Here is an 18598-nt window from a genome sequence, read left to right as displayed (position 1 = left end):
TCTCTTACTATTACAAACCATCAGCGCCGAAACTTTTACTAGTAGTTTTTAAAGTCCGCGTCCTGCTGTAGTTGGCGGAAAATGGCAAACCTGCTCCACAAACCCTCTCAACTCCGCGTCTGCTTTTTATTTAAACGCGCCGTTTTATTTCGCACAAAGCCGGTTTTTGTCACTAACTTTCTTGCTCGTTATGTAATTTGTAAACGGAGAACCGGGCAATAAGAGTTTTTTTGTCGAAAAACACAATTTGCGCAGCCAGAGGCCCGTTTCGATCCCACGCAATCCGGTTCCAAAACTACCCATCATTCCCATTGAAGCGTAAGCGCCGCTACCATGTTCGCGTTGACACTAGCGCCAGTTTCCCCTCTAGTTATTTGTATGAAACTCTATGATTTCTATTATTTTGATTACGTAATTTTGGTGAGGAGACCAAATTGGCGAGGCGAATTCTAATTGCGGCAGGATGAATGTTTGGCACAACTTTGCACTACTTTGGCACTACTATTCCTTCAATTTAAAATTATATTTATGATCTCTGTTGCACTTACTGGAGTCAGGAATATCGAGTTACTGTTTTGTGGAAAGTTTGCTACGTCGTTTGTAGGGGTGGTGTCGCCCACTTTAGTGAAGTATTCATTGAAAGCATCCCCAAGGGGTTTTCGCGTTAGCTCTATGTTATTTATCTTTGTTGCAGATACATTTTCGGGCGCTAGTTTTACTTGCAACATCGTGTTTAGCTTGCCCCAAACTAGATCCATCCGTCCTGCTGTAGCACCAAAAACATTATTTAAATAATCATGTCTCGCTTTCTTTACATCTTTATCTAGGCGATTACGGTAGGCTTTATATTGTAGTAGTATTTTCCTGTCTATTGTTTTGACGAACTTCTGGAACAAGTTATTCTTTTCTCGAATTCTCGCAGCAAGCTCCGCACGTACCCACGGTTTTCGAATTTTTTACTCTGCTTCACTTTTGCTAACGGAAAACCCTCCTTATAAACTGGCCTTAGTATTTTTACTAAGCAAGATTTGCATCTACGCTTAAAAGGACTTGATCCCACGATGAGTTGGCAATCTTATAAAACTAAGAAAGGCTAGGTTGCGTCATGTGTTGAACGAAGTATATACGGCGTGACTTCCGTTTGTTTAACTGACTTTTGGCGCATAGAAATATGGGGAAAGGGTCACTCATATCTGAGATGAGTACACCTGATTTAATTCTGCATGCATCAATATTTCTAAGTCAATCAATGAGGATGAACCTCTTGTCACTCTTGTCGTCGTGCCAGTTGTGTTTTTGACACCATAGGTAGTGTTGTGCCAGAGCGCCTGGCCCAAATACGTTGCACGAGGCGACGCGCCGACAGCGAGGCTGAGTAATACCTTTCTGAGAACGACCAAATAAGGGCATGTCGCTACGCCCGGAGGCGAGGTCACGGAGACGGCGGGGGCATCGCCCTCCCTTTCCCCATTGGCGGCGCAGCTGACTTTTCTTAGGTGGTTAGATGGAAAAGGAAAAGAAATGGACTGGGGATATTATTAATCCCAGCTGGGGGCTCACCGGCATACAACCCAGTCGGGGGGGTAGGGAATATAGAAGGGGATGAATAGAATAGGGTAGAGAAAACGGAGATGGGTAAAGAGAAGAGTTGAGGCGCCGCAAGGAAAAGAAGCGTTGCCACAGTCATGGGGGCCACCGAGCACAGTACACACCACAAACACAGGTCCTGGCATCATGCTGCGTCCGGGAGAAGTTCTCGACGGGAGCGGTGGAGCGTAGAGGCGAGGCTGTGCTGCCATAAGTCGTGCGCGGAGGTACGAAGTGAAGGGAGCTTGCTGAGTGAAGTTCCAGGCAGACGAGCGGTTACTGGCGAGCGGGAGCAGGCGCTCGACGGCCCCACGCAGCAGAGCGCGCGCCGCCCGAAAAAAAAAACACCCGTGGCTCGCGACGCGTGGCCGGCATAATCGCGATACCGCCCCGTCCGCGCAGGAACGAACGAAAAACACGTCCGCACCCCACGACGACCGAGGCCAAACTCCGCGCAGCTCTTCGCAACCATTCGTCGGAATTCAAACTTCAGGCAGCGAGAGCCCTGACTGGAGCTATTGGAACTTCTCGGGGCCCCAACGAACTTCCCGGGGTATAAAAGAAGCCCGGAGGCTCTCATCGTTGGCAGACCTCGGCGGCTTTTCTCCGGCACCAGTCTCTCCGTAGGCACAGAGTGAAAGGGTGCTGTCGCCTTTGTGCGAATCATGTAACGTTTGCTTACCCTGTACATACTGTATATAAATGTTGCTTTAACTCTTCGTCGGCTCGAGGACTTCATCGCTCTGCTCTGCGCCGCGTCGATAGCGGACGGAGCAAGGCAACGTCGCTACACCGGTGACTGCACTCGGGTGGCCAGTCGCAACAGTGGATGGCAGCTGCGGGATCGACCGGCAACGGCTACTACCTGGTGTGGTAAGCGCTCGACGTTTTCTCTCAGTTCACCAGACTTCTCTAGCACAGGTTATGGTAGTTTAGAGAAGGGATGTGTGTAGCACTGTGTATAGCTTTCATTGTTTCAAGCCTAGAGAAAGTGCGTTGAAACCAAAGCTAGTGCCGAGAGTGTAAACGAAGGAGCGTAGAGAATTAGAGAATTACTTGCGCGTGCCCAACTAGTAGTTCGATAGTATAAGAACGGCAAGGGAATTCTAACGTGGGTAAACAGCAAGAGGCCAGTGCAAACGATGGAGGACCTTAAAGTGAAGGAACTCATCGAAATTTGCGAGGAGCTGGGCCTTGACTTAGGCCGTGCGAAACGGAAGCAAGCACTTCTTGAGGTCTTGCGGAAGGAGAACGTAACGGCTGAGGAAGTCAATGAGGCCAGGGCGAAAAGAAAGAGCTCCGCGAACGGGAGGAAGCCGAAAAGAAAGAGCGCCGTGAGCGCGAGAAGGCGGAAAGGCGGGAACGCAGGGAGGAAGCCGAAAGACAGGAGCGTAGGGAGGAAGCCGAAAGGCAGGAACGGGAAGCCGTAAGGCAGCTCGAGTTGAAGCAGTTAGAGCTCCGGCAGGGCTCGCCGGCGCAGGGCTCGCCGGCGCTTCTCCAACGGTTCCGGCGAACGGTCCGAGAATTCGGGACCAACTGCCTCCGTTCGTTATTGGCGAGGACATGGCGAAGTACCTCGTCACGTTTTAGCACGTTTGCGAGCGAAACGACATCGAACGGTCTCTGTGGGCACAAAACGTCTTAGCCTTGCTTCCTGGAGAGGCATCGGACGGGATAACGTGCCTGTCGAAGGAGGCCTTTGAGAGCTACGACGAGGTCAAAGAGGCTCTTTTGAGGAAATACAGGTTGTCGCCTGAGGCTTTCCGGCAGAGGTTTCAGTTTGCGAAAAAGGGCAATGAGTCGCATATAGACTTCGCATTTCGTCTGAAGGCTGACCTAACTGAGTGGCTCAAAGGCGAGGAAGCCTATGACGACCCCGACAAAGTGGTTGAGTGCATAGCGCTTGAGCAATTCTACTGCTGCGTCAGACGACGTCAGGTTGTGGCTGCAGAAGTAAAGAAGACGTCAGGTTGTGGCTGCAGAAGCTTCAAGAAGTAAAGCTTAACAAGGCAGCAGAGTTAGCTGAGGAGTACTACACCCGCTGAAAGTTGCATTATAAGGCGGTGCGCGTTGAAAAAGCGGACGGTAAGGACGCTTTTAGGAAGAAGCCTGAGGAAGGGAAACAGCTAGCGTGTCGCAGTTTTCGAAAAGACTCACCTCCTACGAAAGAAACTGTTGGGGAAGGGATAGATGAGTCTCGAAAATCGAACAGCGATGCAAAGCAGCGCGCGGATGCCGCCCGGGCATTTGAGTCGCGGAAGCAGATAATCTGCTACAACTGCAAAAAGGAAGGGCCCGTCGTGGCAAACTGTTGTAACGGCGTATTTTGGTCCACACCTGCCGCTACTGTAGCATGATGATTGCAGTGAAGAAGTCGAAACGTTGAAGAGGGTTTAAAGTTAACTGATTTGATTTACTGGTAACTTGATGACATTTAGCACATACAAATCAGAACGAATTACACTTATTACATAAATGATAAAGACAGTCAAAGATTAAGAGTACTTAGCGGGACATGGCTGACGGGATCGCGGTCTCCCGGCGGGAGGGCACGACGACGGGCGGCAGTGTTTCGGAAGTCTTGGTGCAGGCCGCCCTCCGCCCTCAGTAGCCAGAGGGGCCGCGTTATATTCGCTTAAGCCGTCTGGTGGGGGATGTATTGGGGGAAAAAGTGCATCCTGGAGAGTGCGGAAGCTAGGGAACAAGGCTAAGGCGCACCTGCAGCCAATCAGGAAGACGGTTGTAAACACCAATCAGCCATGTTCCCGCCTAAGTGAAAAGGACCAAAAACACAGACACAAGGTTTCGACTCGAAAACGCGCGCTTGGAGAATTATGGGCGTAGAGCCAGTAGTTAGACAAAACGCACTAAGTAAAGAGTGAAAAAGACAGGAAGGTCGTCTGAAGGACCCGGAGCCCGATAGCGACCAGCGCACACGCCACGGGGGGTCGGAGACGCCACAGCGCACGGTAACACAAGCCGAGGCGATGGCTCGCCCCCTCAATAGTCGGCGTCTCCTGGTCGGCCGACGGGCAGACAAATGCGCCTGAGCCGTTTCTCAGAAAAAAGACGGCCAGGGCCCAGCCGCGTCCGAAGCGCTTTCACACACAACACTTGGAAGCAAGAGCCCTGGCTGTGGTCATCGCGACTCAAAACAACCACAAAACATCAACGGACCTCCGCTTCGCGACACCTTTCCCGACGGAAAAAAGAGTGCCCCCACTCTTGCACAAAGTTTAAAACATAAGAAAACATTTTCACAAACTGACGGCGATACTGAAATGACATAGTCTACGGACTCGAGAAGACAAACACAGGCTCTAACACAAGAGTCGACAAATATCTCCGCTGAATCAGTCAACGCACACGCGGTCGCTTTGGAGTCCTGTGGCACTTCACGCACACATAGTCTGTTGTCCAATACAGGAGAAAACATGCCATTTGCACATAACAAGAAAATAACAACACGGATACAATGAATAACGTAGGAGTAGCATGAACCCTCTAAAAGTCTCATCTCAAAGAAATCGTACAAAACAGTTCAGCTATGCAGCACATATAGAGAGTTCTGAGCAGTAAGACGCGAAAGAAATAGCTTCTGCTGGATAACTGATCGCATAAACATAATGAAGCTATCCACTAGCCAACTTCAAGCAATCAGCAAATAAGAATAAAAAACAAGCTCATTCTCGGCCATCGTCCCCCAAACAGATACGGTTTATAAGATATACGGCACTTTGTGGCAGAAACAAAAAAATATACACAGGGGCTCACCTTACTGAAGTGGGATATCACGCATCAGTGAAAATATAAGTACATCTGCCACTGTGAGGGACTTCGTTCGACACATTTCTATATTCGACCTTACTTCTTACAAAACCATCGTTTTCGTCCATTATGGGAAAATACTACCCTACATAGATCCACCTGTTCGTTCAAACACTCGAAACTAACACAAAGAAACAGCTAAAGAATATGCTACAAGAAAACTTCCAGAAACCAACACGAAAAGCAACCAGAACAACGAGCTACAAGAAAATCTGTAAGCATAAAAACTACGAAATACAAAAACTTGATTGTCTCGCGTATGAAGCATGATACAAAATAAAGGTAGGCGCTTGGCGAATCCTTTAAGAACATTTCACACTCTTCTCGCCGGTGAAAACTAAGAAACAAACATTAAACCGAACAAACTTTGGTACATTTTTTTTTATGTACACGAACGATATCACTGACAAAGGGAAAATATCAATCATTAACAAATAGGGCTCGCAGACTACATATTGGTTATCGTACATGCTTACAAAGGAAGAACAGAGTCTGCCGAATATAAGCAGTGGTGAGAAACCTTCGCCAACCCGACGCATTCGCAGAACTGCACACCCGCGAGCAACCCCGTCCGCGGCATCCCGGGCACCCCCGCTGGTGTCTTTGTACTTCGAGCAGCGGCGTGCAGCGTAAACATCTCTCAACTCCTCGTTTCCCTCAGACCCCCAACCCCGAAGTGGCTGCCGTATTTACTTCAAGACATAACCTAACTCCGGTGGACAGGAGCCGAGGAAACGGATATAAGCGATCACTTATATAGCGTGATTTGCGCAAAAAATCAGCCTTTGCAAAGGCGCGTGGGGGTCTTCCTCTCATTCGGGCTCCTTCGCTGGGAGAGCCGAACGCTTGTGTCGTATATATCCTGACTACAAAGCCGTCCAACTCCCGCGCGAAGAGCCCACATACCCCACGAAAAACGGCTGCACGCTCATAAATTTTTGCTTCAGCATCAACAGCGGCTGGTTACATTAGGCAGGCTGGTGCTGGCAAAGCAAACACACCAAAGACAACCAGTGGGCGCCCGGACACGCGGAGAAGGAAAGCCTACAGGCCCACAGTCATGCGGTGCGCCGAGAGGCAAAAATGTCTCACCTTACTGCGTGCGCAGAAATTAGGCTGCCGCGGCGAAGGAAGGCGGTCGCGGCGGCGCTCGGTCCGCGTCGGGGCAGGGGGCTCTTCCTCGCAGGAGCCGGTAGCGAGCATGACGGCAGACAGTTTCGGGCCTTTTCCTCCTACCTCCCCCCCCCCCCCCCTCAAAGCCTCATCGCATCGCATCGCCCGGCTTGCCGCGGGCGGGAAGCGCGGTGACGGCCGTGAAGTCAGACAGTCTTTTGCGCTGTCGCACATGTCGCTTGCCTTGAACGCCCATGGTGCCCGGAAGAATGACGCGAAGTGAGATGAGTTTTGTCCGGTGCACTGGATAAAGAGCTTGGGGATGAGCAGCAGGAAGATTAACGATGAGTGGGGGAAGCCCATGATGGTAGAGGCGGTCTTCGCTACCACGCACCTATCACCACTTTTGTAACGGCGTATTTTGGTCCACACCTGCCGCTACTGTAGCATGAGGATTGCAATGAAGTCGAAACGTAGAAGAGGGTTTAAAGTTAACTGATGTAATTTACTGGTAACTTGATGACATTTAGCACATACAAATCAGAACGAATTACACGTATTACATAAATGAGAAAGGCAGTCAAAGATTAAGAGTACTTAGTGGGACATGGCTGACGGGATCGCGGTCTCCCGGCGGGAGGGCACGACGACGGGCGGCAGAGTTTCGGAAGTCTTGGTGCAGGCCGCCCTCCGCCCTCAATAGCCAGAGGGGCCGCGTTATATACGCTTAAGCCATCTGGTGGGGGATGTATTGAGGGAAAAAGTGCATCCTGGAGAGTGCGGACGCTAGGGTACAAGGCTAAGACGCACCCGCAGCCAATCAGGAAGACGCTTGTAAACACCAATCAGCCATGTTCCCGCCAAAGTGAAAAGGACGAAAAACACAGACACAAGGTTTCGACTCGAAAACGCGCGCTTGGAGAATTATGGGCGTAGAGCCAGTAGTTAGACAAAACGCACTAAGTAAAGAGTGGAAAAGGCAGGAAGGTCGTCTGAAGGACCTGGAGCCCGAGAGCGACCAGCGCACACGCCACGGGGGGTCGGAGACGCCACCGCGCATGGTAACACAAGCCGAGGCGATGGCTCGCCCCCTCCATTGTCGGCGTCTCCTGGTCGGCCGACGGGCAGACACACGCGCCTGAGCCATTTCTCAGAAAAAATACGGCCAGGGCCCAGCCGCGTCCGAAGCGCTTTCACACACAACACTTGGAAGCAAGAGCCCTGGCTGTGGGCATCGCGACTCAAAACAACCAGAAAACATCAACGGACCTCCGCTTCGCTACACTGTAAACAGAAGGTTGCTTTTGCTACGATCCGAGAAACCGAAAAGAACATGCGGTTGCTCGAGCCCTACATGCAGGAGATAAGCGTGAACGGCAAGAAGTGCAGAGCACTCCGAGACTCCGCAGCAACTATGGACGTAGTCCACCCGTCACTAGTTTCTCCAAACGACTGCACAGGAGAATGCGCGTGGATAAGGCAAGTTGCCGAGGAGCAGAGCGTTTGCTTGCCGATTGCGAGGGTCGTCATTGAAGGCGGCTTTGGTAAGCTTAACACCGAGGCGGCCGTGTCCGCAGCGCTCCCCGAGCATTTTCCTTATCTCTTCTCTAATAGCTCGGAGCAACTGCTCAAAGAACAGGAAAATCGTTCTTTACCAGTTTGGCGTGCATGGCACTCACGAGATCGCAAGCGCGGAAGCTCTCGCAGGAACTTGACACTACCCCAGCGAGCGAAATGGTAAAGGCGGGGGAGAAATGTAGCCCGAGCTGCGAGCCGACCGCACACTCTCGCGATAGGTTAGTTGAACCGCCAGCGGCCGAAACGGGTTGCGTCACCCCTTTCGGCGGAGAAACCGAAGCGGCGCCGCCGTTTGAGGCGAACGAGACGTTGTCCCCAGTCTCCGACACCTGGCATGAGTTAATCAAGGTGGATCGAGCAACGTTCATTCGAGAACAGCAAAATGATAGCTTGATAAAAGCCTTGCTAGAGAGCGTGATATGGGGCGCAAAGAAAAATAATGTTTCCTTTCATGAGAAGTCCGGCTTGTGGTACCGCAGCTACACGGATGCCAAGAGTCAGAAGTACGAGCAGCTTTTGATCCCGGAAAAGTATCGCCGTCAGCTACTGGAACTCGCGCACGAAAACGCGTGGGCAGGGCACCTTGGTCTGAAAAAAACAAAAGCTCGACTTGCGCTAGAGTACTACTGGCCTCAATGCTGGAAAGCCATCGACGGCTTTGTGCGCTCTTGCGACACATGCCAAAGGGTCGGCAAGAGTACAGATAAGTGGAAGGCGCCTATGAAGTTGGTACCAGTCATAACTGAACCATTCCGTCGGCTGGTGATCGACATTGTTGGGCCTCTGCCCGAGTCCGAGAACGGCTGTAGGTACATTCTAACCGCCTTTTGTGTCGCGACAAAGTTCGCGGAAGCAGTGCCACTAAGAGAGCTCAATTCTCCTCAAGTGGTTGACGCGCTCCTTTCAATATTCTGTCGTGTCGGATTTCCTGCTGAAATTCAGTGCGACAATGGTAGCGTCTTCACTAGCTGCCTAACCTCGACTTTTTTGAAAGGTGCGGGATCAAGGTGGTGCCAAGCTCTATCTATCACCCGCAATCCAACCCAGTGGAGCGAAGGCACTCAGTGTTAAAGCGAATACTGCGAGCCCTCTGCTTTGGGCGAAAACGCGATTGGGAAGCATGCGTGCCTGCCGCAATGTTCGCTTTGAGGTCTCCTCCACACGAAAGTACGGGGTTTAGCCGTGCGGAGCTGGTGTACGGCCGGAGTCTCAGAACCCCGCTGCGAATGCTGCGCGAGTCTTGGGAAGGTTACATTGAGAATCCAAACGTGGTGGAGTACGTTCTTAACCTACTGCAGAGGCTCGGGAAAAGTAAAGCCTTTGTTGAGAGTCACATGAAGGCGGCACAAGCATTGTCGAAGGCGTACTGCGACAAGTCGGCTAGGAAGCGTACATTCGAAGTGAGTAACCTAGTGATGCTGCTGCGCCCTTCGAAGAAAAATAAGCTAGAAGTTTATTGGGAGGGGCCAGCAAAAGTAGTGTGGAAGCTATCTGACACAAACTACGAAGTAAAGCTAGGCAAGCGGCAGAACAAAATCAACCACAGCAATTTGATGAAACCCTACATTCAGCGTCATGCCGTGGTGAACATAGCTTTGAATGCCGAGGGTGAGGAAGGCGCAGATATTCTGACCTCTGCGGACCTGAAGGAAGGCACTTCAGATCTCCTGAGCGAGCAAGTGAGGTTAGAACCCTCTCTAAGCGAAGCGCAAAAGAAGCACTTGGAGAAGATAATTTTCGAGTTTAAGGATGTTTTCTCTGATCGGCCCGGAAAGACTACGCTAATCGAGCATGACATTGAGTTAACGCAGGACGAGCCGGTTCGTAGCAAGCGGTACCGATGTTCTCCCGTACAGAAACAGATAATGGCGGACGAGATCAAGCGCATGTGTGACCTTTGGGTCATTGTCCCGAGTGAGAGCGATTGCACCTCCTCTCTAATACTAGTTCAAGTACCTGGAAAGGATCCCAGGCCGTGCGTCGATTACCGGCGCCCCAACGCGATAACCCGAGACCAGACGTATCCGATTCCGAACCTCGAGGAGCGGGTGGAGACCGTACCCAAGGCGAATTACATTTCACGCTAGACCTCGTACGAGGCTATTGGCAAGTGCCCCTCTCTGAGCGAGCCAGCAGATACGCTGCGTTCGTTTCCCCGTTCGGAACATTCCGTCCCGTCTTGTTGAGTTTAGGTCTCAAAAACGCGCCGTATTGCTTTTCGAAACTAAGGGATCACGTACTTCGTTTCCTGTCTGAGTACGCGCTCCCTTACCTCGATGATGTCGCCATCTTTTCGAACACATGGGAGGAGCACGTAGAGCACTTACGAGTCGTGCTGAGCAGGCTCAAAGAAGCCGGCCTAACAGTCAAACCGTCGAAATGTCACCTTGGTTGCGCCGAAGTGACGTACCTAGGACATGTAGTAGGGCGCGGCCGACGCAGACCGTCGGAAATCATAGTAGCCGCGGTTGTAAACTATCGCCGACCAACGACTAAGTCCGACATAAGGGCTTTTTTGGGTTTGGCTGGATATTACAGTGAAACCCGCTTATAGCGAATTGCAATATGCACCGCGATTAGTTTGATATATCCAATAGTTCGATATAGCCGAACCCGCCTATAACGAACTTATTGTTACAAGTTCGCAATCGGCGGGAGCCCCCCCCCCCCCTTTCCCCTCCCCAACTTCACCATCCCCGCATGCAGAAACGAGCACAGTGAATTAGCCATTACCATACCCAAAGTCATACATTTATTGCAAATAATAAAGCTACATTTTACCTGAACTGCCAACTTTGAAAAGAAAAAAGCGGTGATTTTTGTTTTCACTTTCGTTTTGGCGGCTTCAACTAGCATAGCATTCTCTACACGGAACATTGTTTGCACCAGTTCGAGTCCGCGTCCTCCATAGTATAAGAAGCATTGGCGGAGTACATCGACTGCAGAAAAGGCTTCATTATAAGCGTCGGACGGCTTTCACTCGCGACATCATCGGGAACGTGGGGGAGCTCTTCCCACAGTTCACCGATGCTGCTGTCTTGGTCCGGACTCGCTGACTGCGCGGGTTCCGTCGTAAGTCCCGCGCGTCGGAAACAGTTACGGAAAGTGTCGGGCGTCACGTCGCTCCGTGCGAGGCGCAATGTCTCAGTCGCAACGCCTTGCTCCGTGGTCGCGGCCAATTCACATCTCAATCACCTCTACGAGACCATGCATTTCGGCGGCCATTCTAGACGCGCAGAGTTCGATATATCCGATCTGAACTTCGTTATAAGGAATATGTTTCCCATGTATTCCGTAACTGAAATATTTTTGTTCGATATACCGCATAATTGGCTCTATCCGGGTTTGTTATAGCCGGGTTTGACTGTACCAGCATTATGTTAGAGATTACTCCACACTGGCTAGTCCTTTAACGGACGCTCTCAGAAAGACTGAGCCAGTAAAGGTGGCATGGGACACCAAGAAGGAGGACGCGTTTCAAACGCTAAAACGAGCACTGAGCGAGGAGCCAGTCCTAATGGCCCCCGACTTTTGGAAGGGTTTCATGATTCAGTGTGATGCGAGCGATCGTGGCATGGGAGCTGTACTATGCCAAGAGGATGCGAATGGCCGGGAACGACCAGTTTTGTACTTAAGCCGCAAGCTAACTTGCAGGGAAGAGGCGTACAGTACATCCGAAAAGGAATGTGGCTGCGTCGTGTGGGCAGTGCAGAAGCTGGCGAGTTATGTAGCCGGTTCCCAGTTTGTTGTGGAAATTGATCATTGCCCGCTAACCTGGCTAAATAACATGTCATCTAAAAGCGGTCGTTTGCTAAGGTGGAGTATGATACTCCAGCAGCACAATCTTGTCGTTCGCTACAAGAAAGGAAAGTTGAACGCTAGCGCAGACGCACTAAGCCGTGCGTTCTAAGTAAGGCTGCGTTCTTCCTCCCCGTGTCTTTCATTTCGCCTCTTCGTGAGAAGATTTTAGCATAGCAGGTAGATCGGAGCAAAATTATTGCCCTCATTTGCTGCTTCATTGATTATTTCCGCACCGCGTGATTTCAAGTAATCAACCTTACTTGTGAGTTAATGTCGTGTGTTACGTTTAACACTTGATGTAAGTTCTTCTTTTAAGAGTTTTACGTCCCGCATGGGCCTCTTGGCGTAGAGGGTCCAAATTTGGGATAGACACTAAGCTAGGAGAGTTTGTCACGCTTTGGAGTCTGGTGTTCTTACAGAGGACAGAGGGTGCTTGCTTGCGCTTGGTGTTGCCTGTGGTCGGTCGGTTCTTTGCAAGCTGCAGAACGATGAGCCACCGGTGCTGAGGACAGAGCAGAAGAGCCGGACGAAGCTGGTCGAGACACATGGCAGCACGGCGAGGTACCTGTGATCTGGACCTGGCAGGCGGTACCTGTTCATGGAGAGGAACTTGGTGGAGCCGCCCTTTTCCTGGGGCACTGGAGGTGGACCTGGATGAGCCTGGCGAACCAGCGCGCCCAGCATCCGAGCCACGTGGAGACAGCTCGTCTTCGCGGTGCATTGTCTGGCGGCGGGGTTGCTGTTGTACCGGAGCGCCTGGCCCAAATACGTTGCACGAGGCGACGCGCCGACAGCGAGGCTGAGTAATCCCTTTCGTCGCTGTGGCGCGGCCGAATCCCGCATCTGAAAACGACCAAATAAGGACATGTCGCTACGCCCGGAGGCGAGGTCACGGAGACGACGGGGGCATCGCCCTCCCTTTTCCCATTGGCGGCGCAACTGACTCACCGCTTCGCTACCATTCGCCGGAATTCAAACTTCAGGCAGCGAGAGCCCTGATTGGAGCTATTCGAACTTCTCGGGGCCCCAACGAACTTCCCGGGGTATTGACGGTGAGCGCGACCACGGGCGGCGCTGCGAAGCGCGCCTCCGTGACGTCAGCTTAGGGATTCTCACATTTGTCGTCTGCTTCAGTCGGGCTCGCTCTCCCTGCCGTTTCTTAGCGCTCGGTTCGAGTCTGGTGCTTGTCCGCACCAGATTTTGCGTGTGAGTAAATTTTTATCATAATAATTGACTTAAAATTGCATACACTAGCTCAAGCCGTGAGTTAAAGTATAGTTTTGGATACCGCTACGGAAGAAACATTGCCGGCGTCGCCCCATTCCTTGCGAAGCCAGTCCTGTGCGGAGCGCGAAGAGTTGGAGCTGCGCGTCAGCTTCTGTATTAAGCAATCTTTCGAACAAAGGTAACAGCCAGCTGCTAGTAACCGACAACAGAGAAAATACAAGACCAAAACAAACTCCAGGCCTTCGGGGCTGTCGGTTTTGGCAGAAGGCATTACGGTTCCCGGTAATCATTTGTAAGGTAAAATAGTTTTTGCAACCTTTCCGAACGCTTAAAAGTATCGTACGACATCACTTTTCGTTGTCATGGCATGAAAGTATGCCGACATGCACTATGGCGCGCAAAAAAAATGTAGGTTGAGTTCCAAATAACCTATATACTGTGTGCATAGGCGCGTGCTCGTTTTATACCAGGCTTCTAACCAGTGTGGAGGTTTATTGAAGAAAACGAGTCACGTCTACGGTAAAGATAAAGTAACACTATGTTTGTTCAGACCTGGGGTGATATTTCCTTTTCATTTCTCACCGCCATATCGCCCCAATAGTCAGGTGTGCGTTAGAGGAAAACTGCACTCAAGAGGAGGAGGAGCAGGAGGAGAAGCTTTAATCGTAAAGTCGAGCTTATTAGTGGGCCGGGTCCTCACTCCAGGACAACACAGTGAGATTAATTTTCTATTTAATTCATAGAACGCCATCCCAAGTAGAAAAGAATTTGTTCTTTACGCCTGGAAGGGTTGGAAAACGATTAAGAGCTGCTTGGAAATATTCATCGGCTTCGATTCTTGCAAAAAAAAAACACGTATACTATTTATTACGTTCTTTAGCGAGTGTATAATGCCTTCAACGCCGTAATCATGTCATAATTGTTCGGGTTGAGAGTCAGTTCGTTATGATAACGATGGATAGAAGAGAAATTCGAATCACAAAAGCCACCTTCGAGTACTCTGGACAAGGTTGTTTGGGGCGCGATCGCGGTGGCGTAGCGCGAACCTTCTCCTTGTATTTGCATGTGAATAAACAACGCACGCAGCGGATATGCATCTTCTTGCACGCAGCCATAACGAAAGCCAATTTGTGAAGAAGGGAACGTATGCCAGCCTGAAGAAAATCCACACCATCTTTGTGAGCCTCCCAAACATCCCCAAACCCACTAATAAGATGTTTGTGACGGTGCAGAAAAATAATTGCGTTAGGCACAGAAAAAAAACATTCATCTGATACAAGTCGCCAACAACGAAAGAAATAGAAGACAGCCGTTTTATTCCCTGCTGTGCGATGCGCGTGTTGGGGCCCGCTGCTTGGTACGTAGCATTAGATTCTTGAGCCTTCATAAGAGCATCACAAAAATACTGAAGGAAGCCTACGTATTTTGAATACTTATCGAGAAGCTCTCAGCGCTGGACCTCGTGAATAAGCTAGTAGGAAGGAGTTACACACGATCTTCTGACCGATGCTCTGAAGAAAGTTGTTCTCTCTCTCCTTGTGTGTTGCAAACTTGTGGGGGATACAGCTTGAAATTATTCAGATCTGTCAGAAGCTGGCACAAATAACTTAATTACTAAAAATAGGCTTTTTATTTTCATTGCAATAAAGCATCAAAGCCGGCGATTTCTAGCGCAGGCACTGCTGCCCCTCGCAAGCGGAGCGTAGCAGAATATCCTAAGCCGACATTAGAGCCAGAGGGCGCCACTCAAACATCTCATCGCCAATAAAAGAAGCCCGGAGGCTCTCATCGTCGGCAGTCCTCGGCGGCTTCTCTCCGACACCAGTTACTTCGGAGGCACCGAGTGAAAGGGTGCTGTCGCCTTTGTGCTAATCATGTAACGTTTGCTTACCCTGTACATACTGTATATAAATCTTGCTTTAACTCTTCGTCGGCTCGAGGACTTCATCGCTCTGCTATGCGCCGCGCCGATAGCGGACGGAGCAAGTCAACGTCGCTACACCGGTGACTGCACTCGGGTGGCCAGTCGCAACAGTAGCCATTCGAACACGTAGGTTTGTTTGCGAAGAAGTGTTCATCATATCAATTTTAATGTCCCCACCTAGTATAATACTACAATAATTCATATTTACGAACGAGAAAAGCGTTTCTAGGTAGTCCAGAAAACGTATTATCTCCGCTTGCAGGCCGATTACACACAACCAACAAGTAGCTTTGCATGCGAACAGATAAAATTTCGATATCTTGGTTTAGAATCGAAAAATCTTCGAGCAATTCGCAATCTTGCATATGTCTGACCAAAATTGTATCTCCCCCTGCCCCCCCCCCCCCCCCGTACAAGACACCTATTTAAGTAGTACGTTTCAGTATGTTTTATACCCAGCAAGCCGATACACTTGTGCGCTGTCTCTTGTCCATGTTTCAGTAAGCACCACAGAGTCTCGTGGCTCGTTAATCTTCTCGAGGAGCAGATCCAGACCTACTTTCTTGTTTCCGACCGATCTTATGTTTACTTGGAAACATTTCAAAGAACGATAGAACGGTTTGCCTATATGGTTCCGAAAGTTTTGTTGCAGGACGTAAGTCATCAGTTGCCTTGGGTTTTCCGGTTTTTATTTGTTTTGTTTTTGTTTCATCCAAGCTTGCACAAGCCGCCAGCACTTCTGACGACTTGCTTGTTAAGACCATCAGCCTTTCACACCAGAACTTGGTTATTGTCGATATTTGCCAGTTCTTGATATTTGCCAGTTTTTAGCTTCGGACACCAGTGGTCGAGTTCTTTTTGTTAGGTTTTCAAGAATGGAGATTTGGCTGTTAGTCTCTTGCAGTTTCTTTCGCTATAGCGACCATGCGACCCTATCAGCCCGCCGAGCGAACAGGCAAATGATGACTGCTGGTTTATCTTTTTTGGCTGGCAAACGATGAACTGTCACTATCACTTTCCGTCAGCGCTGGAAGTTTGTTCTTGGCTGTTAGTGCATTTACCTTATCCAGTAGATTTTCGTTTTTAGTCTCTGGGATACCGTGAAATTCAAGGTTGAGGCGACGGTTCCGCCATTCGTGGTTGTCAAAGTCATCTTTTAACTATGCTACCTCACTGTCTCGTGCCTCAACCCTATCCACTCTCTTTTTAAAGTCGTTTACCTAGCGCTCGTTGTGCTCTGTGCGTGAGAGCAAGTTGTCATACAGGTCGCTTAACACCTGCAGTGCGTCCTCAGTACCATCAATTGTTTCCTTGAGTGGCAATAGCTGGTCGAGCTTATCGTTAATTGCCTTCATCCAGAATTTTATGTCCATACTCTCACCACCCGCGGGATTTCCGCTTTGGGCTTGTTGCACAGTCTGCGAGCGCGTTTTCGAGCGTTTCCAGCTGCTACAGCACCAAGCCTTTCGATAATCATCTCCATTTGCCTTAAGCGTGGCATCAGAAATTCCAACGCATTTTCCAGTGTGATATTTGGAACCACACTCACTGCAGTCAATAGTACAATCTGGTTCACTGCAATCTGTGCAACACAAAGAACATTTCAAAGTTGTAAATATTGTCACACAGTCGTTCACACACCGCCGGCGGCAGCAGCAGCTGTAGAAAATTTACACATACAGCGCAAACATGTGGATCCGACTTCCATTGACCTGCAACATCAGTGAAAGCGGCTTGAGATGCTGCTTCTTCGCCGCTGCCGCTGCCGCCAATGTGACCATCCAGTTGGGTTGCGCCGTATTTGTAGCCTTCGCCGTCGAAGTCAGCGCTTCCTGTCAGTCGTGGCGGGACAGAAAGGTAGAGTCCACGATGGTCCGCGCAGCTCCCTTAATGCCAGCGGTGCGCGGGCCCGGACAGTCAGTGTTGTTTTGTATCTGCAATATCAGTGAAAGCGGCTTGAGATGATGTTTCTTCGTCACTGCCGCATATGTCGCAAGTCGCAATAAAATTCCCATTTCTGGGGCATCTTTATTATCTTACGCAAGGTAATGTCAAATAAAAGGAACCATAAATAAATTCCGAGAAAGTAAGACTTTTCCACTTTAAAAAATTCGTTTTAAACTGCACCACCATAAGCTTGAAGAACTCGATTAAACACTGCAACATTTAGAAAATCAGGGCACGACAGCTTATTCAACGCTTTCATGTTTTTAAAGGTCGCTTATAACAATAAAGGAACCAAGAAACACTAACCAATGTTGCTTTAATTAGTATACAACACTTATATAAAATTTTAATAAGGCTGTCTGAATATCCGCAAGTGTGAATAGTACCACCGCAGAATGAATTCAGAACCCGATCTTGAAGTTCCCCGTCCAAAGTGCAAGCTTGGAATGTTGTGTTCATAGGTTTAAACCCCATTTTCTCTGTCATTCCTTTCAGTGCGATACAACTGCCCGCTTATGTCCAAGCGTGAGGAGTGGGGCTAATATATCATGTATCTGCAAACTATATAAACATCCAGATTATTCTAATATTGGTGTCTGCATTGACACCACTGTCCGCAATCAAACGTTATGATGCACCAAGAGAAATAATGAAGTACAATGTAATAAACAAAGGTTTCACTTTTCACGTTACATTTTGTGTTTTATTGTGCACAACTGCATTCATTTTGTCCTAATAAAACCAAACCTAGAAAAAATTGGCTCCAATCGACGCTGTGAAAGTGATTGGAAAGCAAAGCTTTAGACGACACCCACAGCAATTGCCCATGCGACGTCACTTGAATTCACCGACGTGGCTCTACCACGGCCGCTGGATGAGAGCGCACGCAAGTGCGCCTTTCATCCAGCGGCCGTGGCTCTACAAAAAGTACTCCCTGGACCCACCTACGTAGATCAGTTTAGTTTGCTCGCGCTTCGGTAGAGCAGTGCAACATCAGACACAGATCAAATATTTTTGTGTCATCCTTGCAGCGATAGCATCACACTCGAACATGTCGCTCTGGGGCGTACAAAAAGAGAAAGAAAGAAAAATCTTCGTTGATATTACGATTTTTCTGCGTCGCGCCCGTAGAAACACCCCCTCGCGAGGGGCACGATCAAATGCACAGCATTTCCGAGGGGGTGCGCCGGCAAGTCGTATCTCTCGATCGCGGGACCCGTGTCGCCATCTTTCGGAGGCGCGGGACAACTTGTGGCGCTTTCGAAACAAACCAGAAATGAGTGAAGGATATAAGGCGCGTTTGGTGCATCGAAATCTGTGTCGGTTTCGTGGCTCAGTCGGTAGTGCGCCGGGCACCTTGCTGTTCGCCCGCGGCCTCATGGGCTCGAAACCGGGCGCCGGAAACTGGTACTTCTTTTATAGTGTAGTGTCCTGGCTGCGGACTACGACACGGCGCGCCTGCGGACTACGACAAGGCACGCCAACGCCGCGTGACATTGTGAGTTACTAAAATGATATGCATTTAAAAGTGAAACCAGAGATGCTGTCAGCCGTTACCTGGAATTCGCGCCCGAACGCGGTAGCGTCGGCCGG

The 18598-nt window shown here is 49.8% G+C and overlaps 1 protein-coding gene across 2 annotated transcripts in view; it reads left to right on the top strand.

The window, feature by feature from the left end:
- Positions 1 to 17672, top strand: part of LOC144177787 (uncharacterized) — a 192837-nt gene extending 175165 nt beyond the window's left edge. For both annotated transcript variants that reach the window (XR_013323856.1, XR_013323855.1), the window contains one exon: positions 17501 to 17672. The gene's annotated coding sequence lies outside the window, so the exon portion shown is untranslated. The remainder of the gene's footprint in view (positions 1 to 17500) is intronic.
- Positions 17673 to 18598: the final 926 nt, after the last annotated feature.

Source organism: Haemaphysalis longicornis, unplaced genomic scaffold, assembly GCF_048455015.1.
Source record: "Haemaphysalis longicornis isolate Haplotype H1 unplaced genomic scaffold, Haemaphysalis longicornis Haplotype H1 scaffold_31, whole genome shotgun sequence".
NCBI lineage: Eukaryota > Metazoa > Arthropoda > Arachnida > Ixodida > Ixodidae > Haemaphysalis > Haemaphysalis longicornis.
The sequence above is the reverse complement of the archived record's forward strand: the minus strand, read 5'-3'. Positions and strand labels throughout refer to the sequence as shown.